The sequence below is a fragment of the Leuresthes tenuis genome, unplaced genomic scaffold (assembly GCF_036924035.1).
Source record: "Leuresthes tenuis unplaced genomic scaffold, fLeuTen1.0.hap1 SCAF_21, whole genome shotgun sequence".
Classification (NCBI taxonomy): Eukaryota; Metazoa; Chordata; class Actinopteri; order Atheriniformes; family Atherinopsidae; genus Leuresthes; species Leuresthes tenuis.
In genome coordinates, this window is record NW_027325375.1 from 1,586,712 (window position 1) to 1,603,159 (window position 16,448).

At 40.7% G+C, this 16,448-nt stretch overlaps 1 protein-coding gene across 1 annotated transcript in view; it reads right to left on the reverse strand.

Moving 5' to 3' along the window:
- LOC140279580 (beta-2 adrenergic receptor-like) overlaps positions 1–16,210 on the reverse strand; it is a 28,912-nt gene extending 12,702 nt beyond the window's left edge. The window contains exon 1 of the mRNA XM_072374736.1: positions 16,124–16,210. The gene's annotated coding sequence lies outside the window, so the exon portion shown is untranslated. The remainder of the gene's footprint in view (positions 1–16,123) is intronic.
- Between the last annotated feature and the right edge of the window lie 238 nt (positions 16,211–16,448).

Consider the following 16,448-nt stretch of genomic DNA (forward strand, 5'->3'; position numbering starts at 1 on the left):
CATACTGACCTTTAAGTGAGCTTTTTCATGCTTAATTCAAACCCTTTTTTTATTCTCACCAACAGGAGATGCACATCTTTTACCAAACTGAATGTTTTGGTATTGTAATCATTTCAGTTCATTATGGAGAATGTATTTGGATTTTATGGCAAATAAAAATACAAATAAGCAATTAAAGTCATTATTATCATTATCATTTGTACATAAACACTCATAATTCATAGTTTAATGTCATTATTAGCTTCAGTGAAGCTAATAGATGATGGCAGTGAGCGCCTGTACCTTTAAGAAGGTGATTAGGAACTCACTGTGTTGATAATTTAGTGAATATCGTGCTAAAAAACGCAGAAAACGTGTTTTGAAGTGTGTGTATCATTGGTTACAGTGTACTTATGCTTGTTAAACTCTGTAGGTTTGTGATTGATTAGCACACACAAGCCTTTAATCTTTCTGTTTGTTTGTACCTGGAAAAGGAGAATTATAATACTAACATTTCAGAATGGGTGCATTAACCAGTGTTATAATATGGGAAGGATTCAGGATTCAAAAAGGCTTTTTAACCTTTAACCTTACTGTTAGCGAGCTTTTTCATGCTTAATTCAAACCCTTTTTTTATTCTCACCAACAGGAGATGCACATCTTTTTCCAAACTGAATGTTTTGGTATTGTAATCATTTCAGTTCATTATGGAGAATGTATTTGGATTTTATGGCAAATAAAAATACATATAAGCAATTAAAGTCATTATCATCATTATCATTTGTACATAAACACTCGTAATTCATAGTTTAATGTCATTATTAGCTTCAGTGAAGCTAATAGATGATGACAGTGAGCGCCTGTACCTTTAAGAAGGTGATTAGGAACTCACCGTGTTGATAATTTAGTGAATATCGTGCTAAAAAACGTAGAAAACGTGTTTTGAAGTGTGTGTATCATTGGTTACAGTGTCTGTGGAAAACTTGCTTTTTGTTTTCTGCTAATAAACCTGTGAATTCAATCATTGTGGAGGACAGACTTCTTTCTTGGTCAGCCATAAACTCTGTAGGTTTGTGATTGATTAGCACACACAAGCCTTTAATCTTTCTGTTTGTTTGTACCTGGAAAAGGAGAATGATAATACTAACATTTCAGAATGGGTGCATTAACCAGTGTTATAATATGAGAAGGATTCAGGATTCAAAAAGGCTTTTTAACCTTTAACCTTACAGTTAGTGAGCTTTTTCATGCTTAATTCAAACCCTTTTATTATTCTCACCAACAGGAGATGCACATCTTTTACCAGACTGAATGTTTTGGTATTGTAATCATTTCAGTTCATTATGGAGAATGTATTTGGATTTTATGGCAAATAAAAATACAAATAAGCAATTAAAGTCATGATTATTATTATTTAATTATCATTTGTACATAAAACACTCGTAATTCATTGTTTAATGTCATTATTAGCTTCAGTGAAGCTAATAGATGATGACAGTGAGCGCCTGTACCTTTAAGAAGGTGATTAGGAACTCACTGTGTTGATAATTTAGTGAATATCGTGCTAAAAAACGTAGAAAACGTGTTTTGAAGTGTGTGTATCATTGGTTACAGTGTCTGTGGAAAACTTGCTTTTTGTTTTTTGGCTAATTAACCTGTGAATTCAATCATTGTGGAGGACAGACTTCTTTCTTGGTCAGCCATAAACTCTGTAGGTTTGTGATTGATTAGCACACACAAGCCTTTAATCTTTCTGTTTGTTTGTACCTGGAAAAGGAGAATGATAATACTAACATTTCAGAATGGCTGCATTAACCAGTGTTATAATATGACAAGGATTCAGGATTCAAAAAGGCTTTTTAACCTTTAACCTTACTGTTAGTGAGCTTTTTCATGCTTAATTCAAACCCTTTTTTAATTCTCACCAACAGGAGATGCACATCTTTTACCAGACTGAATGTTTTGGTATTGTAATCATTGGTATTGTAATCATTTCAGTTCATTATGGAGAATGTATTTGGATTTTATGGCAAATAGAAATACAAATAAGTAATTAAAGTCATGATTATTATTATTTAATTATCATTTGTACATAAAACACTCGTAATTCATTGTTTAATGTCATTATTAGCTTCAGTGAAGCTAATAGATGATGACAGTGAGCGCCTGTACCTTTAAGAAGGTGATTAGGAACTCACCGTGTTGATAATTTAGTGAATATCGTGCTAAAAAACGCAGAAGACGTGTTTTGAAGTGTGTGTATCATTGGTTACAGTGTCTGTGGAAAACTTGCTTTTTGTTTTTTGGCTAATAAACCTGTGAATTCAATCATTGTGGAGGACATCCTTCTTTTTTGGTCAGCCATAAACTCTGTAGGTTTGTGATTGATTAGCACACACAAGCCTTTAATCTTTCTGTTTGTTTGTACCTGGAAAAGGAGAATTATAATACTGACCTTTCAGAATGGGTGCATTAACCAGTGTTATAATATGAGAAGGATTCAGGGTTCAAAAAGGCTTTTTAACCTTTAACCTTACTGTTAGGGAGCTTTTTCATGCTTAATTCAAACCCTTTTTTTATTCTCACCAACAGGAGATGCACATCTTTTACCAAACTGAATGTTTTGGTATTGTAATCATTTGAGTTCATTATGGAGAATTTATTTGGATTTTATGGCAAATAGAAATACAAATAAGCAATTAAAGTCATTATTATCATTATCATTTGTACATAAAACACTCATAATTCATAGTTTAATGTCATTATTAGCTTCAGTGAAGCTAATAGATGATGACAGTGAGCGCCTGTACCTTTAAGAAGGTGATTAGGAACTCACCGTGTTGATAATTTAGTGAATATCGTGCTAAAAAACGCAGAAAACGTGTTTTGAAGTGTGTGTATCATTGGTTACAGTGTCTGTGGAAAACTTGCTTTTTGTTTTCTGCTAATAAACCTGTGAATTCAATCATTGTGGAGGACAGACTTCTTTCTTGGTCAGCCATAAACTCTGTAGGTTTGTGATTGATTGGTATAATTGGTATCATTGGTTACAGTGTCTGTGGAAAACTTGCTTTTTGTTTTCTGCTAATTAACCTGTGAAATCAATCATTGTGGAGGACAAACTTCTTTCTTGGTCAGCCATAAACTCTGTAGGTTTGTGATTGATTAGCACACACAAGCCTTTAATCTTTCTGTTTGTTTGTACCTGGAAAAGGAGAATTATAATGTAATAATGTGGCACGAGTGAACAAAAGGTTCCTTCTGATCAAATCTGAAGCTCTTGACTAATTATCGTCTCTTCCAGCACATGTCAGAAGGCCAAAGGCACTGGAGGGAATCCGACCTTTTCTGTTACCGATGCAGCTTTGGTTAAGGTTCAGAAAGGCAGAACTGATCCGTTTTGTTCACTCTTTCTTACCACTTGGGCTTCTCCTTGTCTGCCCTCTTTCCCACGCTGTCAAACATCAGTCATGATGTCACTGCTTTGATCCAGAGGTTTTCCTGCTTCCTTTCTCATCCAGGCAGTGCATCTCTTTCCTGTCCTTTTAAAATCTCACTTCTTCTATTATTCTCCTTCTCGGCTGTGCGTCACGAATCCCACTTTTACCCAAACGCCACCTTCTCCACGTGCCCAAAATGGAGGCTAAACAGAAGCCCGCCGCCGCCGCCATCCAGTCTCCAGGCCTTTGCTATCATCCAATGTGTCACGTTCCGCTTCGCGGAAGCATCAGAGTTTTTGCCGATACTTCTGCTGTAACCAGCCTCATTTTAGCTGGATATCTTTACATAATTTGATCTGTTACACTCTCAATGTGTGACTTGACTAGCATTGGGAGAAAGTAGCTTTATCGCATGGTTTTAGTAGCTTTTCATGCTTTTGGATCCCAAGGTGCTGATCTGAAAGGTCAGAGCCAATGAAAATTATCTTTCTGAGTGTGTCACACCACAAATGTGGAGTTAAAGGGGAACTCCGGTGTTTTTAAACCTTATTTCTGGCATGAAATACGTTCATCTGCTCACCGAGAACAGTTTGGTGAAAGTCGGCGTCCTTCAGAAGATATTTAGATAACTGGAGATCCATATAACGGAGTGAACGGGGCTTAGAGGATGCAGCCTCTAAATAAGGCATTATCTGTCTTTATTTCACCAATACTTTAAGAAGAATGAATGAATGAACGTGTGCTATAGCTCTGTTAGCTCATAGCTCTGTTAGCTCATAGCTGCTGTTAGCTCATAGCTCTGTTAGCTCATAGCTCTGTTAGCTCATAGCTGCTGTTAGCTCTGTTAGCTCAACTCCACAGGAGAGAGGAGCAATGGAAGAAGACAGGTCAACCATAACGGAGAAGGTTCTGCTGGATAAGTAAGATGTAAACCACTTCAATGCAGTGCTGTGGATGCCAACATAATTACTTATATATATATATAGATAATAGGAGGACTGCATGGTCCACGGAGTCCAAGGCTAAGGCAACAGGGCACCTAGCATCCACAGATATCATTTAACAGTGCAGATTCGGTGCCGTGACCAGACCTAAATCCAGATTGGAACTTCTCAAGAACAGAGTTATCCTCAAGAAAGGACTGTATTTGTATAAAAACTTTTTCTAAAACCTGGGCAGATTGGAAACAGGTCGAAATTATTATGATTATGTGATTAAGCCTGACCACAGCGTGTTTAAAGGCAGCTGGGACTGTTCCCAATCTAAGGCAGGAGTTAATAAGAACCAGGAGACTGGGCCCCACAGCATTAAAAACCATTTTCAACACTTTGGAAGAGACAGAATCAACTTTCTCAACAAAATAAAGAAGAAAATCCTCACAAATTTGACATCGGAACAATGCTGGAGGAGCCACGAATCCTGTTGCAGCTTTAAAGGATGATCATGTGACCCCACAGCGTTGCTGTAGCAACACAAAGGGAGGAACACAAAGATTTATAGATTAATTATGCCATGTTTGCTGTGCCATTAAATTACAGCCATTACGCCCTGCGTGGCAGCAGTTATTCATGCAAAATCTGAGGATTTTGGCTCATTTCCAAAGAGAAACAACAACAAAATGAATGAATAAGGAATAAATTCTGATTTATCGTGAATTATTTTCTCGTTTTCCAGCTATCCTCCTACCAATGACTCAGCATTTTTGAGGGAGGGCACAACTCGGTTAAAACCTGTTAATTCCAGCTGTCTTCAGTGAAAGTTTGTCACACTACCATGTGAAGATGAGGTGGGAGGGAACTCCTTTTTGTTATCCTCCTGGTAACCATGGCAGCACAGCTAGCTAGCAGCTAGGCTAATGCACTGGTCTATAATGTCCCAGTGTTAGGGCTGGGGACTTATTTTCTGCAGAATATTACTGAAATAAACCCCTTTCATGGCATTCGAACATGTTTAAAACATGATTGTAATCTATGTAAATATATTCTTAAACTGAACAGATCGTGGAATTGCTTGTTTCTGTCATCCTTCCTCGCATCCTGCCTCCTGTTTATGTACTTTTAGAGCTCCAGCGTCAGCTGGGCCTCGCTGGTACCGCCGTGCCGACGGATGTGATGATTGAAGAGGTCAAAAAGGTGGACAGAAAAATGCAGGCTTACCCACACAGAATGGGTGCTATTGAAAAACTAATTTTCTTCCCATCACTCACTTTATTTCTCATTATTTCTGGCTTCCCTCATCACTCTCACCTCTTATCTGTCATTAATTTCAGCATCATCTGTCTCCCTTTTACAAATACAACTGGAAAAGAGTCGTCTAGTACATAGCAGGGAAATAAATAACAGAATAAAAGGATAAAAAGACAATAAAACCTCCTGTAAAATCTACTCAGACCAGGCGAACTGTGCACACTTAGGACTTGACCCAAAGGAACTTGGTCCTTACCTCTAAAGAGTTCAAATAACAGTGAAAAATCATAATAATAACCACAGAGCCACAGGGATTCCTTCCCCCGCCAAGCAGTTTAACCCCTGACTCACCCATCTGCCGCCTTGAACAGGTATATATATATATTTTCTTACAGAAAAGAGACTTTACTCCATAGTTAACACCTCATTTAGCCAAAGAGTCCATCTTAAAGCTCCTCCTGGAATAGAACAGCATGGGACCCTTAAAACAGCTCTGCAGCAAAAGTGTAAGATCCAATTAATAAAATGCTTCGGTAAAGTAAAAAGGAGATAATAAACACTCAAAAGTATCTGTAACATCACATTTCATAGGCCTGACAAAAGGAGAAATGCTGTATTTTTATTGCCAGGAAGATTTCAGGAGATGAAATTCACATTCATGTGACCTCAGATATAAACTCGGACATGAGATGCACTCAGAAGGAAAGAATGTGTTCGATGCATAGAGGAAACTCCTGTTTGTGTTCTTTGAATAAAAGAAAATGATTTGGCAATGAGGGATTGTTCACTTTGTGTCCGGACTTTTAAGTCCAGGCTTGAATAATAATGTAAGGCTTGAAAATTCCCCAAGAACATCTTTCAAGGTGCTTTTGGAGATGAAGTCTCTGCAGAGGGTTTAATGCTCTGGAGGTGGATCTCACCAGGCTTCATTTAGGCACCTTTGACCCACAGTGTTCAGGTGAAATAGCATCAACTGCTCCTAAAGGCTGCAGGGGATGGATCGGTTACTTTTTAACTGAAAGTACAGCTAAAGTAACAGTGTTTTCTGACCTCTGACTGGACAATTTTCATCCAAAACACTGAAGTTTTCCAGCCTTCAAAGCCTTAAAGAGTGTTCAACAAAGCCGACTGCAGACTGAAACCAAACGATTAAACCACAAAACCACTTTGGCCCATTTAGGCTACTGTTGGGCAGTTTTCTCACACCAGCAAAGATACATGAACCTGTAAAATCTTCACATCGGAGAAGCTGAAACTTGACAATGTTCATTCTTATTGTTGGCTCAAAGATGGTTAAAGTTAAATGGAATTTATGAGTTTTTTTGTTTAACTTCTGCTGCTTCAGAGCAGAAACATTCCACGGTTTAAGCTAGCAGATGTGAATGAACGCATCTTTGCTAACTGGATTTTTGCGTGATGCACAGAGCTGAAACGGACGTCATTCACAGCACTATCCGGCCTTTCCTCTGCGCACCAGAGGCTCGGAGAATTCCTGTCTGTCCAAACACAGCTGCTTCAGCTACTTTGGATAAGAACCAAAGGCTGGCTCCACGCTCGTGTTTGAACAATGTGAGATAGGGCAGCTCTCTGCCAGGAGAGACTTATCCAGGAAGGTAAGGGATGGAGCTTCACCTTCGCTTTGTGCTCTTTCACAGTAAGAAAAGACAGACTCCATCTGGGGAAACTGAGCCCACCTGTTCAGCACATAAAGACCTAACAAGATGCATCTGGGCCAGAAATCACAGAAAGTCCTGCCATGATACATACTTTGGAACACAATGGGGGCAAAATGTGAGTGGTGCAGTTTTCTGTGAGCAAGAGGTGCTGCATGTCTTCTATTTTAAGAAAAAAGATGAATGAGCTTTAGTTTATCAGCTGTACTTTAGTCTTTAATCAGCACCTATAAATCTAAATGTTTCGGGGTGTGTACCCCAACCTCTGACTTCTGCATCTGTACATCTGTGAAGACCTTTGACCCTTCATCATAAGTGAGGGGAGGCAGATCAGTAATTATAGCTGTGACCTCACCTTCAACTTGTATCATTTCCTGACTGCAGGCGCACACAATGTGTATCGAGACCTTTCTGCTGTCACTAAGAGCAGATCTTGTCCTCAGAAGGGAGGCGAGTCTCTGCAGTATTACTGCATGTACAGACTTGTGTCTACTTATTGCTATAAATACACAGTAAGGAATAGCAGCATTATTGTGGGGAGAAACTAGTCTTCGAGGTTTTATGAATAGATCAGCAGGAGTGAAGACTATAAAAAGATCCCTGCATGGTTTTTATACAACAGGGTGAAACGAGGACCCGACTCACTCATTTCTGTTGATGTTAGAGGACAAAAGTCAGACTTATCCTCCAAAATAAGATGTGTAAAAAAAAACAGACAGTATATTAGAGTTAAATTATGGCAAAATGATGAAGCTAAGCATTATCTGTCTTTATTTCACCAATACTTTAAGAAGAATGAATGAATGAACGTGTGCTATAGCTGCTGTTAGCTCATAGCTGCTGTTAGCTGATAGCTCTGTTAGCTCATAGCTCTGTTAGCTCATAGCTCTGTTAGCTCATAGCTGCTGTTAGCTCACAGCTCTGTTAGCTCATAGCTCTGTTAGCTCATAGCTCTGTTAGCTCATAGCTGCTGTTAGCTCATAGCTGCTGTTAGCTCATAGCTGCTGTTAGCTCATAGCTGCTGTTAGCTCATAGCTCTGTTAGCTCATAGCTGCTGTTATGTGGCTACTTGCAGCTATAGGAGAGCTAACGGAGGGATTTCTACACAGGCACTCTACTGGGCCCACTTCATCCACACGCCCCCCTGCAGCACAGTTTATTCACTCCGTGCTCTGTGACAGTCGGCTAACTTCACACAGAGTTTGCTGCTGATAGTTTTGTGCAACATGGCAGGATATTTATCAGATTTTGACAACGTGAACGAGGACTTTGAGTAAGATGGACGTTCTCACCGGAGAAATAAGGTCTAGGTTTAAAAATACCGGAGTTCCCCTTTAATACGATAGCCGGAATATCATCAATTTAGACTGTGAAACAAAACCCTAAGAACAGAAAAACCTGAAGTGACAAACTGACATGAACAAGAGGAAACTAGGAAGGTGTAACGGTAAGGATCTGACAAACCCAGGAGCTTAAATACTGTGGAGGAACGGATGAGCGAAGGACAGCAGCTGAGAAGATGAAGACATGTGAGTGAGTGGAGCTGATTAAACCGCACCTGAGATTAACGGGTAAACTGCTGCCACGTCCATCTTACTCAAAGTCCTCGTCCACGTTGTCAAAATCTGATAAATATCCTGCCATGTTGCACAAAACTATCAGCAGCAAACTCTGTGTGAAGTTAGCCGACTGTCACAGAGCACGGAGTGAATAAACTGTGCTGCAGGGGGGCGTGTGGATGAAGTGGGCCCAGTAGAGTGCCTGTGTAGAAATCCCTCCGTTAGCTCTCCTATAGCTGCAAGTAGCCACATAACAGCAGCTATGAGCTAACAGAGCTATAGCACACGTTCATTCATTCATTCTTCTTAAAGTATTGGTGAAATAAAGACAGATAATGCCTTATTTAGAGGCTGCATCCTCTAAGCCCCGTTCACTCCGTTATATGGATCTCCAGTTATCTAAATATCTTCTGAAGGACGCCGACTTTCACCAAACTGTTCTCGGTGACTAGATTTGAACGTATTTCATGCCAGAAATAAGGTTTAAAAACACCGGAGTTCCCCTTTAAAAGTGCACACTATAGGGCACTCACTTCTAAAACCCCTCTGATTGGGCATCACATCCAGTGCTCCGAGTCTTTTTTTCACTTCTCTAAGTCTGTGTGGAGCTCTCTGGCATCAGTTGATGTGTTTATTGGTTACTGAGTGGATTGAACCCATTACTCATTTTCCAATGATGCTTGGAGTGAGAAAGCAGAAGTTTTGAAGTCTCATGCCAGCAGTTATTAGATTCCCTGAAGACTTATCTGTGTCCCGTGGTCTTAAAGTGGCTTGGCTGTGACGCCACCTTTTCCCTCGTCTCTGCCTGCCAACAGTGACTTTGGACATGTTTGGTCAAAGTCATCGATGGCTGATGCAGCTCTTGATTTGTCTTGTGACACATAAAAGATAACAGCATCAAGTTAACACATTGATAAAGACCAAAAAGGGGGTTTTCAGTGGAGGGGAATTTTAACTTAATTCGGATCCAGAGGAACATCAGGCACCACTTTACCAGTGACCCAGATTTTCCAATAATTGGTTGGACATCTCAGTCCTTCCTTTCACTCCAAGACTGTAACAGAACAGATTTAATTAGAGAAGTTTTAAGGTAGTATGAGAATCCTTATGGATTATGATCTGTCAACACAGATAAATCAAGGTTTCTCTTCCATATCCAAAGGTGCGCTTCTCTGGAAAAAGAACCTTTGGTTAACCTTAAAGTACAACAGTTAAGGGTTCATAACATCTAACAACCTTAAGGTGTAGCATCTCAAAAAGGGGGCAAACTCTTTAGCTTTGACTTTGGTTTGGTTCTTTTCCGAGTTAAGATGTTGGGTTCTTATTATTTTGCATGTAAATGCTGCCATATCTGCCAATATCAGTTACAGTTTATATCAGGGATGTCAAACTCCGGTCCTCAAAGGTCGCTGTCCTGCAGGTTTTAGACGTTTTCCTGCAGGTTTTAGACGTTTCCCTGCAGGTTTTAGACGTTTCCCTGCAGGTTTTAGATGTTTTCCTGCAGGTTTTAGATGTTTCCCTGCAGGTTTTAGATGTTTCCCTGCAGGTTTTAGATGTTTTCCTGCAGGTTTTAGATGTTTTCCTGCAGGTTTTAGATGTTTCCCTGCTGGTTTTAGACGTTTTCCTGCAGGTTTTAGATGTTTTCCTGCAGGTTTTAGATGTTTTCCTGCAGGTTTTAGATGTTTTCCTGCAGGTTTTAGATGTTTTCCTGCAGGTTTTAGACGTTTTCCTGCAGGTTTTAGATGTTTTCCTGCAGGTTTTAGATGTTTTCCTGCAGGTTTTAGATGTTTTCCTGCAGGTTTTAGATGTTTCCCTGCAGGTTTTAGATGTTTCCCTGCAGGTTTTAGATGTTTTCCTGCAGGTTTTAGATGTTTCCCTGCAGGTTTTAGACGTTTCCCTGCAGGTTTTAGATGTTTTCCTGCAGGTTTTAGATGTTTCCCTGCAGGTTTTAGACGTTTCCCTGCAGGTTTTAGATGTTTTCCTGCAGGTTTGAGATGTTTCCCTGCAGGTTTTAGACGTTTCCTGCAGGTTTTAGACGTTTTCCTGCAGGTTTTAGACGTTTCCCTGCAGGTTTTAGACGTTTCCCTGCAGGTTTTAGACGTTTCCCTGCAGGTTTTAGACGTTTCCCTGCAGGTTTTAGATGTTTTCCTGCAGGTTTTAGATGTTTCCCTGCAGGTTTTAGATGTTTCCCTGCAGGTTTTAGATGTTTTCCTGCAGGTTTTAGTCGTTTCCCTGCAGGTTTTAGATGTTTTCCTGCTGGTTTTAGATGTTTCCCTGCAGGTTTTAGATGTTTCCCTGCAGGTTTTAGATGTTTTCCTGCAGGTTTTAGATGTTTTCCTGCAGGTTTTAGATGTTTTCCTGCAGGTTTTAGACGTTTTCCTGCAGGTTTTAGATGTTTCCCTGCAGGTTTTAGACGTTTCCCTGCTGGTTTTAGATGTTTTCCTGCAGGTTTTAGACGTTTTCCTGCAGGTTTTAGACGTTTTCCTGCAGGTTTTAGATGTTTTCCTGCAGGTTTTAGATGTTTTCCTGCAGGTTTTAGATGTTTTCCTGCAGGTTTTAGACGTTTTCCTGCAGGTTTTAGACGTTTTCCTGCAGGTTTTAGATGTTTTCCTGCAGGTTTTAGATGTTTTCCTGCAGGTTTTAGATGTTTCCCTGCAGGTTTTAGATGTTTCCTGCAGGTTTTAGATGTTTCCTGCAGGTTTTAGATGTTTCCCTGCAGGTTTTAGATGTTTCCCTGCAGGTTTTAGATGTTTCCTGCAGGTTTTAGATGTTTCCCTGCAGGTTTTAGATGTTTCCCTGCAGGTTTTAGACGTTTCCTGCAGGTTTTAGATGTTTCCTGCAGGTTTTAGATGTTTCCCTGCAGGTTTTAGACGTTTTCCTGCAGGTTTTAGATGTTTCCCTGCAGGTTTTAGACGTTTTCCTGCAGGTTTTAGATGTTTTCCTGCAGGTTTTAGACGTTTCCCTGCAGGTTTTAGATGTTTTCCTGCAGGTTTGAGATGTTTCCCTGCAGGTTTTAGATGTTTCCTGCAGGTTTTAGACGTTTCCCTGCAGGTTTTAGATGTTTTCCTGCAGGTTTTAGATGTTTCCCTGCAGGTTTTAGACGTTTCCCTGCAGGTTTTAGATGTTTTCCTGCAGGTTTGAGATGTTTCCCTGCAGGTTTTAGACGTTTCCTGCAGGTTTTAGACGTTTTCCTGCAGGTTTTAGACGTTTTCCTGCAGGTTTTAGATGTTTCCCTGCAGGTTTTAGACGTTTCCCTGCAGGTTTTAGACGTTTCCCTGCAGGTTTTAGATGTTTTCCTGCAGGTTTTAGACGTTTCCCTGCAGGTTTTAGACGTTTCTTGCAGGTTTTAGATGTTTTCCTGCAGGTTTTAGATGTTTCCCTGCAGGTTTTAGATGTTTCCCTGCAGGTTTTAGACGTTTCCCTGCAGGTTTTAGACGTTTCCCTGCAGGTTTTAGATGTTTTCCTGCAGGTTTGAGATGTTTCCCTGCAGGTTTTAGACGTTTCCCTGCAGGTTTTAGACGTTTTCCTGCAGGTTTTAGACGTTTCCCTGCAGGTTTTAGACGTTTCCCTGCAGGTTTTAGATGTTTTCCTGCAGGTTTTAGATGTTTCCCTGCAGGTTTTAGATGTTTTCCTGCAGGTTTTAGTCGTTTTCCTGCAGGTTTTAGTCGTTTCCCTGCAGGTTTTAGATGTTTTCCTGCTGGTTTTAGAGGTTTCCCTGTAGGTTTTAGATGTTTCCCTGCAGGTTTTAGATGTTTCCCTGTAGGTTTTAGATGTTTCCCTGCAGGCTTTAGACGTTTCCCTGCAGGTTTTAGACGTTTCCTGCAGGTTTTAGATGTTTCCCTGCAGGTTTTAGATGTTTCCCTGCAGGTTTTAGATGTTTCCCTGCAGGTTTTAGATGTTTCTCTGCAGGTTTTAGATGTTTTCCTGCAGGTTTCAGATGTTTCCCTGCAGGTTTTAGATGTTTCCCTGCAGGTTTTAGATGTTTTCCTGCAGGTTTTAGACGTTTCCCTGCAGGTTTGAGACGTTTCCCTGCAGGTTTTAGACGTTTCCCTGCAGGTTTTAGACGTTTTCCTGCAGGTTTTAGATGTTTTCCTGCAGGTTTTAGACGTTTCCCTGCAGGTTTTAGATGTTTTCCTGCAGGTTTTAGATGTTTTCCTGCAGGTTTTAGACGTTTCCCTGCAGGTTTGAGACGTTTTCCTGCAGGTTTTAGATGTTTCCCTGCAGGTTTTAGATGTTTCCTGCAGGTTTTAGATGTTTCCTGCAGGTTTTAGATGTTTCCCTGCTCCAACACACCAGATTGAGATCAATGCCTCATTAGCTGGTTTGTGCAGAATGTAACAATCTTTTGAAGAGCTTCATTTAATCTGAATCAGGTGCGTTGAAGCAGGGAAACATCTAAAACCTGCAGGACAGCGGCCCTCCAGGACCGGAGTTTGACATCCCTGGTTTATACGACCTCCAATTATATTGATATTGTTGATAATCATAACTTTGTGATATTAACTAGTCAAACTATTGAGGAAAAAGAAAGATCAAAGATCATTAAACATGAGAAACTATTGCAGAAAGCTCTCTATCAAACTTGATGATCAATAGCTGCAATACAATCTTTCACCAGAGTAAATAAAACCTCAACAAACGCCAACTCGTGGTCTCCCTTTCAGTGTTAGAATAGATTTAAACCAGCTTTAACCCTGTAAACTATTTGCTTTTTTTTGGAAAAATGCTAATTTGCTTTGAAAAACCCTCCTGAATGAATTCAGGGACGGTTGCACAGCAGCGAGGCCAGAGGGTCAGAAGCTGGGGAAATCTCAGCCATACCGACGTAACGCAACAGATGCATGAAATCCTCTAAAAGAATAGTTTCACGCTGCCTGACTGGAGGAGGCTGAAGGGTTGGATGAGGTTAAGACGCAGACGGTTAGCTCCAGAATATATGGCTGACCTCCTGACCTTTTACGGGCCTAAATGCAACCTGAGATTCTCCAGAAGGACTCCTGGCCATTGCTCGCTCAGATTTCAAAAGTAAAGGTGACGGGACCTTCCCCTGTGAGGCCCCTCAGCTGTGCTGCAAGACCAGTGAATCAAATAATGTTAATAATGTAAAAAAGTCACGGTTCGGATCGTTTTTGCAAAAAAAAAGTTTGTTTATGAACTCTTTTAAATGATTAAATTAAAATATATAAAATCATCTGAATGTGCACAAGGCATAATATCTTCTGTTTAACCCTAAAGAACTCAAAGTGCAACATAAAAAGGCACATTTCCTTCCTTTAACCGAACTTTGGCCTCGTGTCTGCAGCTATAAACACGCCCACAGCGTCTGTGACGCTTTAACCGGTCGGATTGTGCAACAAGGCGCTGCGTAACTGCCGCAGTGATATGCGGCTGTTCGTTTTCTCTCCTGTCAGTGAAACCGTTTGATGCTGCTTCAAATGCGCGGCCATGCTCGATGTGTTTCCTGTCATTTGACTTTCTTGTGCCACGGTAACTTCACACCGTCACGGTTTCATCCTCTAACCTCTTTTCCCCGTACAGGGGACTTAAATGACGTGGGGCGTTCAAGCGCCTCCGTTCCTCCGCTCGCCACGACCGCGCTAAAGCGAAAGTTGCCTGTTATCTACCTTTAAAAGAAGACTGTCTGCAGCAGATGGACAGGATCTGAAAGTGTTGGGAAACAAAATCCAGCTGTGACCTGACAGGACCTGAGAGATGCATCTGGACCTTCAGCTGATCCATCTACTGTTGGCCCAAGCCTCATCAGAAATGGTCTCCATGGAAGGGTGGCTGTCAAGAAGCCGTTCTTAAGGAAGGGAAACAGGGAGAAAAGGCTGAGCTGTGCCAAATGACACAAGAAGTGGACTGAAAATCAGTGGCAACAGGTCTTATGGAGGGATGAATCCTCCCCAGAGCCCAGACCTCAACATTATTGAAGCAGTGTGGGATCATCTGACAGAGAACGGAACAAAAGGCAGCCCACATCCAAAGAAGAGCTTTGGGATGTCCTTCAAGAAGCCTGGAGAACTATTCCTGAAGACTCCTTAAAGAAATGACAGAAAGCTCGTCTCAGAGGACTTTAAAGCTCGTTGGAACTCTTTTTTGCCTTTTATTCTGGTTATTTTTATGTTTTAATCCCTATTTTCTGTTTTCCTGACAATACATAAAGAATTTAGGCTCATAACTTTTGCAGTTTAACTAATCACATCTTCTCAAATACGCCCAAAGTTCCCTTTAAGTTGGTTGAATTCAGATCCGAGATGATTGAAAGTGTCCAATTTGTGAGCTGATGCTACACTGGATTAATTATGTAATTATTACAGAATAGTTTTAGTCATTTGAACGTCTGATCGGACACTTTTTCCTTATTTTTTTAGCATCTATACGCAGTGAAACAAGAAAAAGGGCAAATGTGGCTCTAAATCTATTCAGAATCATCATCTGAGCTTCTTCACTGTCTGAACTGGTTTCTGTTTAAGAAAGAAAATCACATTTCTGTCATTTAATCAGTCAAGAAGGCTTTTTTTTTAACTTTCGAGCAACAATTTCCTGTTTTTATACGTAGAAACCAAAGCTATTCCTGAAGACTCCTTAAAGAAATGACAGAAAGCTTGTCTCAGAGGGTTCAGGCTGGAGAATAAAGGAGCTCAGACCAGATATTCCCTTTAAACCTGCTGAGAACTGAGCAAACTGTGTAAACACTGCAGCTACATTTATATTTGCACCCATTTCCTGTTTCCTTGCATTAAAAAACTTAATGAAAACTAATCTGGCTCCATAACTGCTGAATATATGTGTTTTCTAAGCAGATTACTTGTATTGTGACCTTGCTCTCTCTGCCTATAGTGAGGTGCCACGTCTCCTTGTTGCTTGGACAACACACCATCTGTTTTTATTCTATCTTTTGCATTCATCTGCCCGGCTCTTATTTGGGTCAGCAAATAAATTAAGCTTGACCTGCTTCACGGTAAGAGCCGTGTTTGCCTCTCTTCGACCAGAAAATGCAGCAGAAGAAGAGGGTTTTTCCTCCCTCTGGAAACATAGCTTATTTGTTCATACGTGTGCATTTGGGAGGCAGTTTGCAGCAGCAGCAGCTAATTGTGCTATTTTAACGTCGCCTCGGTCCATTACTGGTTTGCTCAGCAACAGGAAACTTCGTCCTCCACGGTTAGTGGACCTTCAGTTTGTGGGAGTATTCTGAAATAGCTCTAAGTGCTCCTTCTCCACACACAGACAGTGTGATAACAAACAGTGCAGCTGCCAGACAATGTTCTTCCAAAGGTACTTACCTTTTGTTCCTCTGGGCTTTCAAACGGGCCGGCGGACTCGACAATGGCTCATTAATCACACCTGAGCGGTCACAAACTGGATGTGATAGTCCTCGTTACGTCTTGTTTTTCTGACCCCATTAGACTTCCGATCAAAGGCATCAGTTGAACCTGAAAGTATTGTCCCTGTGCTTTCTGTATGCTGAGCAATCTGAGGCAGAAGGGCCACAGAGATCTTTCCAAAGGATTCAAACCTGCAGCTGGTGGTTGCAAAAAAGAAAGAAAGCAGGTCAGATCTATGACACCTGACAGCTCAGATGAGTGCTGGATATGCAGCTGATTGATG